Here is an 11,703-nt window from a genome sequence, read left to right as displayed (position 1 = left end):
AAGGAAGGAAGGAAGGAAGGAAGGAAGGAAGGAAGGAAGGAAGGAAGGAAGGAAGGAAGGAAGGAAGGAGGGAGGGAGGGAGGGAGGGAGGGAGGGAGGGAGGGAGGGAGGGAGGGAGGGAGGAAGGGAGGAAGGGAGGAAGGAAGGAAGGAAGGAAGGAAGGAAGGAAGGAAGGAAGGAAGGAAGGAAGGAAGGAAGGAAGGAAGGAAGGAAGGAAGGAAGGAAGGAAGGAATTTTCTAACAGAACCTTAACACATATTTTGATTTTCACAGAACACATTCAAAATGAGAATTGGGGAGAAAATGAAATAGCAAGAATAAAATGTAATGTTTCTGGTACATTTCAGTTATTTTACTAACAAAATGATTTTAAAGTTTCATTTTCCCAGTAAATTAGATTTTATTAGAATTAATTGTATAAACTAAGAACAGAATTTTAAAATGGGCATAGGAAATAAATAAACATTTTTCCAAACAAAATAACATCTAACAGATCTGTATTAAAATGCACAAACCAATAGTTTTCATGCAGATAAAAGAAAACCACAATGATATATCATAGTTGTTAGTATTGATAACATGAAATATATAATAAATGTTACACATTTAGATAAATTTGAATTCTTAGATACATATGGCCAAATGCAAATTGGGAGAGTCAGTCGTTATAGAAAACACTATAGATATTCTTAAAAAAAGACTTACCACATCATCCAAGTTTTCAGTTTCTAAATATTTAAATGAATTAAATTATAGGTTCAAAGTAATATTAGGTACTCTAATGCCATTGGAGCTCTGTTTACAATAGTAAAGATGTGGAAACAATACGAATCTCCATTAACAGAGAAGCAACTAAAGGAAATGGTGTTTTCATACAGTGGAAAGCTACTATGAGACTTTAAAAAGATGGGGCTTTTGTGTATGAATAGCTTTCTTATGCTGAAATAATGCACTTATCACTTAATGATAAATTTTGTTAGTTTTTATTATAAGAGATTGCCTAACACAATTGAAGGGTAAAATCTGATCGTCGGGGAATATGAACTTAAAAAATGAGTAGTTAATTAACAAAGTAAAGCAAAATAAATCAATTCTAAAGATTGGAAGCACAATAGTACACTCAATAATCAATATTGTATAACACACTAAATGTCAAAAAATATCTGAATGTCATGTTCTCATTAGAAATAAAATCATGCTGACATTAATAAATAATTCCAGACAAGCATAAATTCTATTCAATTTTTGAAAAATGTAAAGATTTTCTAATATATTTTATATTACTCTTAGCTGCCTTATAGAATATGTTGCACAGTTGTGTTAATTTATGAGAAATCAGAACTAGATCTTGCTATTGAGAAAGTTTTTTCTGGCTTGCTCTTCAAGCCCATATTTCTCTTTGGAGATACATTTTGCTTGCTTTTCTCTGTGCTTCTCTGCTTGCTAATCTGCACTTTGGAGAATCCTGTGTTCTCCCTAGAATACAGTGCTTCACTCTTCCTCTCACCTCACATCTTTTGAACAATTTTTCATAAAAAACTAACTTTCTCCAATTAAAAAAGTGTTTTCTCATTTTTGTTTTGGATACACACCCAACAGTGTCAAAAAGCTAACTATACATTCATGGCCATTTCTGTTGTTACTTGGGGAGGTCATATGTAATTCTAGGTATAGAACTGAAAGGAGTTTCATGCAAGACAAGTGCCTTAACCCCAAACTATCTTTATCTTATGATTCCCTGAGGAATTTTCCAGAGTACTCATTTGGTCCTAGTATCCTATGTTAATTAAAATTGGCATATACTTTTGCTATCTTACATTCTGAAGTAGGGCACTACACTGAGAGCCATTTCCTTAATACTTTAGAAAATTAAATAATTCCTTTAACGAAGACACACAGCATCAGAAAATTGAGTGACTAGATATAATCCTAACAAAAGAAGTTAAAGACATATATAAAGAAAATTATAAAACTACTAAAAACCATAAAAGAAGACAGAAGGAAATGAAAACACATTCCCTATTCATAGATTAGAAAGGTTAATGTTGTAAAAATGACAATCATGCCCAAGTACTATGCAGATTTAATGCAGTCCCTATAAAAATACTCTACATTTTTTTAGTTTAAGTAATGTTAAATTTATATGGAGTAATGGCCAAAGCTATACTAAAATACTTTTTATACTAAAAAAAGCTATACTAAAAAATAAAGGTGACATCTCATATACCAAGTACAAACTATAGTATAAAGCTAGTACGGTACTAGAATATGAACAAGATTTTATTGAGGATTTTATTTATTTATTTGTTTTCTTATTTTGATCTTCGATCACACCTGGAGGGCTCGGGGCGACCATAGGGAGTACTTCAGATAAAACCTAGGTTAGCCATGTTCAAGTCAAGGACTTTATTCACAGTATTAAGACTCTGGCCCCAGAATCAGACTTTTAGATAGAGTAGAATTGATACATTTTTGATTACATTACAATTTCTAAGCTATATGGATAATTTTTAATAAAGAAAAATGCCTGAAATGGACTAAAGAATTCTTTAAAAATGGAAAAACTTGCTGTTCACATGCAAAATAAAAAGTTTATAATTTTTCATAACACTGCACACAAAAATGAAATCAAAGTAGATTAAATACCTTGATATTAAATAAAAATCCCTATGCAATACTGAGGAAACCATAGAAAGAATATTTTAGTGTATTTAAGCTAAAGTTTTCTTCAATGATTTACACCATTGGACAACAAAAGTAAAGATAACCAAATCAGATTTCATCAAACTAAGATGAAGAAAATAATTTTTCAGTTACTTTTTTATATTTTAATAATTTTTATTGTGAGCAAAGTGAATTACAAATCTTTCACAGTAAACTTTTAAGTATATACTGACATTGAATCAGAGGGATTTCAACCACCAGTGGTGTCCTCCCTCCACCCCTGTTTCCAAATTGCATTCCATATCCCCTCCTTTGCCCCCATGGCTACTAGTATAAGTGGTTCCCTTTTGTGTATAGCTAGTTGTAGAATGGGTATCAATTCTGTTGTCATTGACTTTTGATTTAGTCTTTAAGTCTGATTATTTTTTAATTTCTGCTCAATGTTCATCCACCAGTTTGGCTTTGGTACCATCCATTCTTTTTTCCCTCAATATATAAGGCAGAACAAGATGATTCAAATTATATGGTTCTGTTTGAAGGAAATAAAAACAAGACAAGGAAGAGTCTGTCTAAATATTATAGATATCAATTTAAGAGAAGAAAGGGAAAAATAAGAAAAAAATTAACAAAATGACAAAAAATACAAAAAATACAGAAACAAACAAAAAGCAAAACAAATTCAAACAAACAAACAAACAAAAAACAAAACCAGTGACTACAAATGAAGCACCACAGCAATAAGGACAGCAACCAAACAATAACTATGAGCACAAAATAAAAAAAAAGAAGACAACAAAACAAAAAGCAAAATTGTGCTTCTTTTCTTCTTTCTTTCTTTCTTTCTTTCTTTCTTTCTTTCTTTCTTTCTTTCTTTCTTTCTTTCTTTCTTTCTTTCTTTCTTTCTTTCTTTCTTTCTTTCTTTCTTTCTTTCTTTCTTTCTTTCTTTCTTTCTTTCTTTCTTTCTTTCTTTTTTCTTTTTTAGTTTATTTTATTTTTTTGCATAGGCACAGTAAATATTGAGAAAATTAGAAAGGAAATTCCCTTGGTCTAAGAGATACAGGGATTCTTTGCCCTTGAAGCATACTGTCATGGAAATAACTACAGGCTCTGTACATACTCTTAAGAAAAAATAAATTACGTAAATGAATTTATAACTAGAATTTTAAAAGAAGCAATACTGGGAGAGTATACTTTCCCACCATTTATCTGATAAAGGTTTAATGATCAGTATGTGTGTATGTGTGTATAAAATATATATATATATATATATATATATATATATATCTCAAACACTAACAAAACCATACAAAAAAATAACAACCAACTCCAAGACACAATCTTCCTCAAATAAAGATTCAGATGGCCAAAATATACATAAAAAAATTTCTATATTATTCTTATAAAAATTCAATCCAAAACATCAGTAAGATAGTGTGAGATATATAGAAGTCTTTATAATATTTCTTTTTTTGTATCTGTTCTCTCTGCCTACTTTTCTCCTTCCCCCTTTTGGGGAAGGGCCAAGGTTTGGATCACATATTTTATGAGGCAAGATTGAGAGGACAGCCTTTTGCTGTAGGTTTGCTAACTCCAAGATTGGAGCTGCTGGCTTGTGTTTGAGTTTCTTGCCTCTTTTTACCCTCATATCTGTGTGAATTATTTACTGTGGACTAATATAACTAGAACAGTTTCTCCTATTCTTTCTGGATAGGGAACTTCCATTTACCTTTTGGGAACTGTAGAAGAACCAAACCTTAACCCTACAACCAGTGAATGCTTCACTTCAAGATATCATGTCACATTCACAAGATTAACACACTTCATAAAGAACAAAAATAACTATTCGTTGGCATGGATGTGAGGAAAAGGAGACCCTCACTTATTTTTGGTGGGAATTTTACTTGTTCCAGTTCTGTAAAAAAAAAAAAATGGATACTTTTCATAAAAAGAGGAAATGAGCTTCCATCCATAATAGATAAAAAATAAATCAAAGGGATTCAAATTGGATACAAACAATTAAAGTATTAGTATTTGTGATAAAGTGATTTTATACATAGAAGATCGAAAGTCTTCACTAAAAGTCTCTCAGTAACAAGTTAAAAAAATACAGCAATATAACATGCTTCAAAATCAATATATAATTTGTTGTGTATTAAAGCAAATGATGAATAAGTTGAGAAAGACAGGGGAAATAGCTGTTGTGAATAATGTCCCAGACATCAAATACCTTGGAATCAACGAAGGAAGTGAAAGACAAATGATAAAAAACAATGCCACATTTTTATTTTATTTTATTTTATTTTATTTTATTTTTTATATATATTGAACCACATTTGGTGGTGCCCAGGGCTTATTTCCAAATCTACACTCAGGGACCACTACTGTCAGAACTCACAAAATTTAATGGAGTGCCAGGAATTGAAACCCAACTAATGATACTTAAGACCAGTGTCATCCCCCCTCTACTATCTTGAAGACTCCTTATATGTCACTTTTGAATAAATAAGAGAATATATAAGGCAGATGTACAGTCAAACCAGACATGACACTTGAATAGTGGTAAAATATAGCAACTTTGCACATTGATACTATAAATAAACATTATCATAATCTTAACTAAAATTAGAACAGCTAAATAAATGCTAGAAAATAAAATAATATTCCATAATAATAGATTGAACAAAATATTATCAAAATGACTATCCTACCATAGCACTCTATAAATTCAATGCAATTCTCAAAAAACTGGTGAATATAGTAAAGAGATAGAATACAATAAAAGTCAAAACAACAAAACCAAGAGAATGACCCACAGATTTGAACTTACAATAGTGGGGAAAGGAAGATGGGACACTGGTGGAGAATAAGGTATTGAAACAGTGTCTTTATGAAATCCTATAATGAACAGTATTCAAATCACTGTACCTATTCTTTAAATTTAGTTTACTTTATTAAATAACATGTATCAAATAGTTGACATAGTTGATCATACTACATTTGTTTCCAGGTAAGTGCGAGTAAATTTATTTAAAAATAAAATAAGAGAAAGAAAAAAATATATGTACAGAAATAAGCAAGTTTTTTTTAATGCATAATTTTTTTTATTTAAACACCTTGATTACATACATGATTGTGTTTGGGTTTCAGTCATAAAAGGAACACCACCCATCACCAGTGCAACATTCCCATCACCCAAGTCCCAAATCTCCCTCCTCCCCACCCAACCCCCGCCTGTACCCTAAACAGGCTCTACATTTCCCTCATACATTCTCAATATTAGGACAGTTCAAAATGTAGTTATTTCCCTAACTAAACTCATCACTCTTTGTGGTGAGCTTCCTGAGGTGAGCTGGAACTTCCAGCTCTTTTCTCTTTTGTGTCTGAAAATTATTATTACAAGGGTGTCTTTCATTTTTCTTAAAACCCATAGATGAGTGAGACCATTCTGCGTTTTTCTCTCTCTCTCTGACTTATTTCACTCAGCATAATAGATTCCATGTACATCCATGTATAGGAAAATTTCATGACTTCATCTCTCCTGACAGCTGCATAATATTCCATTGTGTATATGTACCACAGTTTCTTTAGCCATTCGTCTGTTGAAGGGCATCTTGGTTGTTTCCAGAGTCTTGCTATGGTAAATAGAGCTGCAATGAATATAGGTGTAAGGAAGGGGTTTTTGTATTGTATTTTTGTGTTCCTAGGGTATATTCCTAGGAGTGGTATAGCTGGATCGTATGGGAGCTCGATTTCCAGTTTTTAGAGGAATCTCCATATCGCTTTCCATAAAGGTTGAACTAGACAGCATTCCCACCAGCAGTGGATAAGAGTTCCTTTCTCTCCACATCCCCGCCAACACTGTTTATTCTCATTCTTTGTGATGTGTGCCATTCTCTGGGGTGTGAGGTGGTATCTCATCGTTGTTTTGATTTGCTGTTTTGATAACTGTTGCTTTGTAGTACAGTTTAAAGTTGGGAAAAGTAATTCCTCCCATATTCTTTTTCCCAATGATTGCTTTAGCTATTCGAGGGTGTTTATTGTTCCAAATGAATTTCAAAAGTGTCTGATCCACTTCTTTGAAGAATGTCATGGGTATCTTTAGAGGGATGGCATTAAATCTGTATAATGCCTTGGGGAGTATTGCCATTTTGATGATGTTAATCCTGCCAATCCATGAGCAGGGTATGCGTTTCCATTTCCGTGTGTCCACTCTTATTTCTTGGAGCAGAGTTTTATAGTTTTCTTTGTATAGGTCCTTCACATATTTAGTCAAGTTGATTCCAAGATATTTGAGTTTGTGTGGCACTATTGTGAATGGGGTTGTTTTCTTAATGTCCATTTCATCCTTATTACTATTGGTATATAGAAAGGCCATTGATTTTTGTGTGTTAATTTTGTAGCCTGCCACCTTGCTATATGAGTCTATTGTTTCTAGAAGCTTTTTGATAGAGTCTTTAGGGTTTTCTAAGTAGAGTATCATGTCATCTGCAAACAGTGAGAGCTTGACTTCTTCCTTTCCTATCTGGATTCCCTTGATATCCTTTTCTTGTATCTCTAATGAGATCATTAAGTCACTTTGAGAAGGCTAAGTTAGCTCTTATTGCTAGTTCCTCATTGTTACTTTCTTTCTGAACATTGGGTGGCTTCAGGGCTTCAGATACACACTGTCTAAATTAGTGTGTGGATGAGAGTCTTAAAGAAAAGTGGAGTTCTTCCATAGCCGTGAATGCAGCCACATGGTGGTCCGGGAAGCCCAAGCACTGTTGCTGATACCGTGGCTTGTGGAGTATGGTTTCTGCTGCTTGAATTTCCAGAAATATGAGAAGGTGGGGTGGGTGAGGGTATCTGCACTCACTACAAAAAAGTCCTGGTGATGTCAACCCAAATACCGGCATACCTGTAGTTTGGTCAGATTGGTGTTTCTGCAAAATGCTACTGAGGAGTAGTTAAGTAGGCAAAGTGACTATAATGAGTGATGATTATAGCAGATGTGGCTTTTGCAGGGCAAGAACTTGGCCTTCCCTCTCTTCCCAAGAATTCTAGCTTTCCGCTTCATGACCAACATGCCCTAATTTTTCACAGCTTAGTTTACATCTTTTTTGAGAACAGATTGAATCTATAAAGCTGTCTCGTGGTAGACATGGCAACTGCATTTGTATACTAAGTTTTTTTTAAGAAATAAAATAATTAGAATTAAAAAATTCCTGGAAACATACAACTTTCTGAATATGGGGAGGGGGCTGGAGCAATAGCACAGTGGTAGGGCGTTTGTCTTGCAAGCAAACAATCTGATTTCAGTCCTTGGCATCCCATATGATCCCCTAAGCCTTCTAGGAGCGATTTCTTTGTGCAGAACCAGGAGTAACCACTGGACACCACCATTTCTTGTACAAAATACAACGAACAACAAGAAAAACAATGAAGAAAATGGAATAGCAAAAACTATTATGAGGAAAATGAATATGAGGGGTCACATTTCCTGACTATTAATTTTATTTCATAAAGTTGTAATCAAACTAGTGTAATATTGCAATAATGACAGATGACTGACAAACCATAGATTAGAGCTGAGGACCCATGATTAAACCCTCAGGTTTATGAACAATTAATTTATGTCAAACGAGCAGTCTGTGTGAAGTTGCGCAAGGAAAGCCTTTTTACAAGTGTTACTAGAAAATCTGGTCTCTGCTGGAACATTTATTTTAGAGATCAGTAAAATATTTAGGTGATGTATTATTGTATCCATCTATATAGGATTTTATATACAAACAAAATTTGTTATAACCTTCCCATGAATCTCTAATCAATGAAATACTAACTTATCATTTAAGTTACTATATCACTTCAAAACATTTCTTATTTTTTAAAATTCAAAAAAACTACAAAAATCCTACTGGAATTTTAGATCATCTATGTGCAGATAGAGACTTCTGTAAAAATATGTAACAGCCATTCTTATGCCTTTTCATCTAAAGGCTGACATTCTTCCAAAATATGCTTGAAATTTACATAATACAACAATTTCAAATAGTCATAGGCTTTATTATTAATCTTTAAAAATGTTTTGTATCTTATTATTTTCAAGAGTGTCTATGTAACATGAATTTACTTTACCATAGAAATTAAAATTTTATCAAGTCAAATGCAAATATTTTATGAGCTGGGAAAGAGTACAAGAGGTGAACTCCATAAATTTTTATATGATTTTCTTATCATTTATTTTAACAAATTTTATAAATGATAATTTGCATGTATTTTTAGTATTCATATTTCAGTATAGTTTGGGTAGATGATTAACATAAGGAGGAAGGAAGGAAGGAAGGATGAAGGAAGGAAGGAAGGAAGGAAGGAAGGAAGGAAGGAAGGAAGGAAGGAAGGAAGGAAGGAAGGAAGGAAGCTGTGAGCTATTTTGGGATTGTATAATTTTTATTTGAAGCACCTTGTTTTAAAGTACTGTTATGATACAGTTTTATGTACACAGCATTCTAATACCACATTCTCCACTAGAGTGACACTTATTCTTCACCTTTTTTTTATTTTGATCATAGTGTTTTACATATTATTGACAATAACATTTTAGGTACATATTTACATAAAATCAGGGGGGATTCCCATCAACAAATTGTCCTCCCTACCCCTTCGTTTTTGTCCTACCTCCCATTTCCTCTTCCCTCACCCCCAGGGTGGCTAGAATATGTGGTCCCCTCTGTATCCATCCCACTACTTAATAGTCTTGCACCTGTTTGGTCTTGATGCGTCCCCTATCTCCCCCGCTAACTGTAGGCAGGACTAGCTAGTTCAAGTTGCGTGGTTTTGCCTGAAAAAGAGAAGATAAATAAACTGGGGTAAGAGTCTAATACTCCAAAAATGGGTGGAATCCTTCTAGAGGCTCTCATCATCGATTTGGGAGATGAAGGAGAGAAAGAAGGTGAAACACTCCACCAGTACCAAAAAAAAGTGTCAATTATCCAGTGAGGACTCCAGCTATATCGATAAGCAACACAAAAAAAAAAACAGATGAAAAACAAAGCAAAAAAAAAACAAAAACAAAAAACAAACAAACAAAACAAACAAACAAACCAAAAACACGCCATGGTCTTGAAATAAGAAACATGGCATAGCACATAACGAAAGAAAAGAAGAGAAAAAAATAAGTATAATTGGGGACAACGATTTCAATAATCACACCCAAACAGAGAAATCGACCAAAATAGATAGGTAAATAAAATGATAATAACAATAATAAATGGAGGTAAATATATATATATGTGTATATATATGTATATATATGTATATATATGTATATATATATATATATATATATGAAATAACCAAGGTTTTGTGCTTTTTGTATTTTTGTTTTTTCCCCTCCTGCCCTGGCACAGTAAATATTGGGGTCATTCGAAAAGGAATTCACTTGGCCTAAGAAATATGGGGTTTCTCCGTCCTTGAAGTATACTGTCATGGGATCAGCTCTAGACTTTGCTCAGGATCATTTATTCTCCCGGTAGTGTTTTTTTGGTGTGTGGAAGACTTCTGCTCTGTCCAGGGTGATACAATCAGAGCTCTGTGTTTAGAGGTCTCAGTACCTGCAAAGATCCTGAGGTGGGACTTATGATGAAGTCAGTCTTTGTGGTTCTAGAGGTTCTGTTACCTCAGTGTCGTTTTAATCCATCTTCTGTGGTTGGTGACCTTGGTCTTTGCACTGAACCTAGGATGGCACCTAGGATAGCGTCTTTCTTTGTGCTTCCAGAAGCCCCATTCTGTTGCAGTTGTCTCTGTCAGACCTTTGGGACTGGGGATCATGATTATTGTGCAAGTCATAGTTCAAACCCTAAACTAGGGCTTTTTTATTGGTCCCAAGATGTATACTGTCTGGTCGTGGTTCTAGTAGCCAGTCATCTGTAAATCACGATCTTGGCTTTTGGACCTACCAAAGGGTGCCGAGTCTTCTGGTTTTGTCTTGTCGTTAGCTGGTAAGGTAGGCTAATCTGCTCTAAGGTCAAGTTGTTCACATTTTCCTCGTTGTCAGGATATCATGTTAGAGCTGGCCCTTGTTGTTGACCCCGCAGTATTAAGGCTGTCCCGGATGGAGTTTGTTTCCTGCAGCTGTTGTGAAGAGCTGTGCCGATTCTATGTCTGGGATCCAGGGTTCAAGGCTGGATGAATGGTATCTAATCATCTGAGGTCTAAGTTGATTCCAAATGACATATTTTCAAGGTAGGAGATATCCCTGTATTGTAAACAACTATGAGTTCCTATCTCTAGTAGATAAGAGCTCTTTTTTTATATGTAAGATTTCCCCTTTATTTAGTGTGTCTTTGCAGGGGGAAGTGGAGCTACATTGTATTGTCGGTGTAGTTGGGGGTGGACAGAGGGGATAACAGACACAGGTCACATACCCAAAAATGATAAAATAAATAAATAAAAAAATTAATAAAATAAATAAAAATGTATGTGCTCGCAAATGTATATATAGGACCAACATTTAAAAAAAATAAATAAATAAATTTAAGGAAAAAGAAAAGAACTAAAATGAGTTAGCGAAGTTTTTAAAGGACCAAAGTGGTGCAAAAGACTACCTTACATTTGGGGGAGAGCAGGTAACGAGGTGGTGTATTACAGGTCTTATGCCTATGTTGGAAGTACAGTTTTTCCCATTGTCTTTTGGGTTTTTCTTGTGATGTGTGGGTTCCCAGGCATCTTCCTATCACACCCCCTGACCTTCTTCAGGTTGGTAAAACTTTGCGGCAGGGAGGTCTTGGAAGAGTTCTTGCATTGGGGATACTTTTGGACCTAGGTCCGGTTTCAAGAAACAGTCCACGTTAGGGGGAGTTTGTAGGGAGGGCCTCGCAGCATGAGTCCGCAGGAGATTTGGCTGTCTTTTCTTGCCTGGGACAAGGTGTGGGTTTGACTGGGTGTCCCTTTTCTTGGGTGCTGGATACTGGTTCGTTGGGGTAGGAGGTCGATCTTGTTGCCTAATAGATTAAGGACTGAGGGTGAAGTGTTTTAATATAGAGGGAGGTCTGGATGGGATTG

Source organism: Suncus etruscus, chromosome 3 (assembly GCF_024139225.1).
Source record: "Suncus etruscus isolate mSunEtr1 chromosome 3, mSunEtr1.pri.cur, whole genome shotgun sequence".
NCBI lineage: Eukaryota > Metazoa > Chordata > Mammalia > Eulipotyphla > Soricidae > Suncus > Suncus etruscus.
This window is presented reverse-complemented; position numbering follows the sequence as displayed.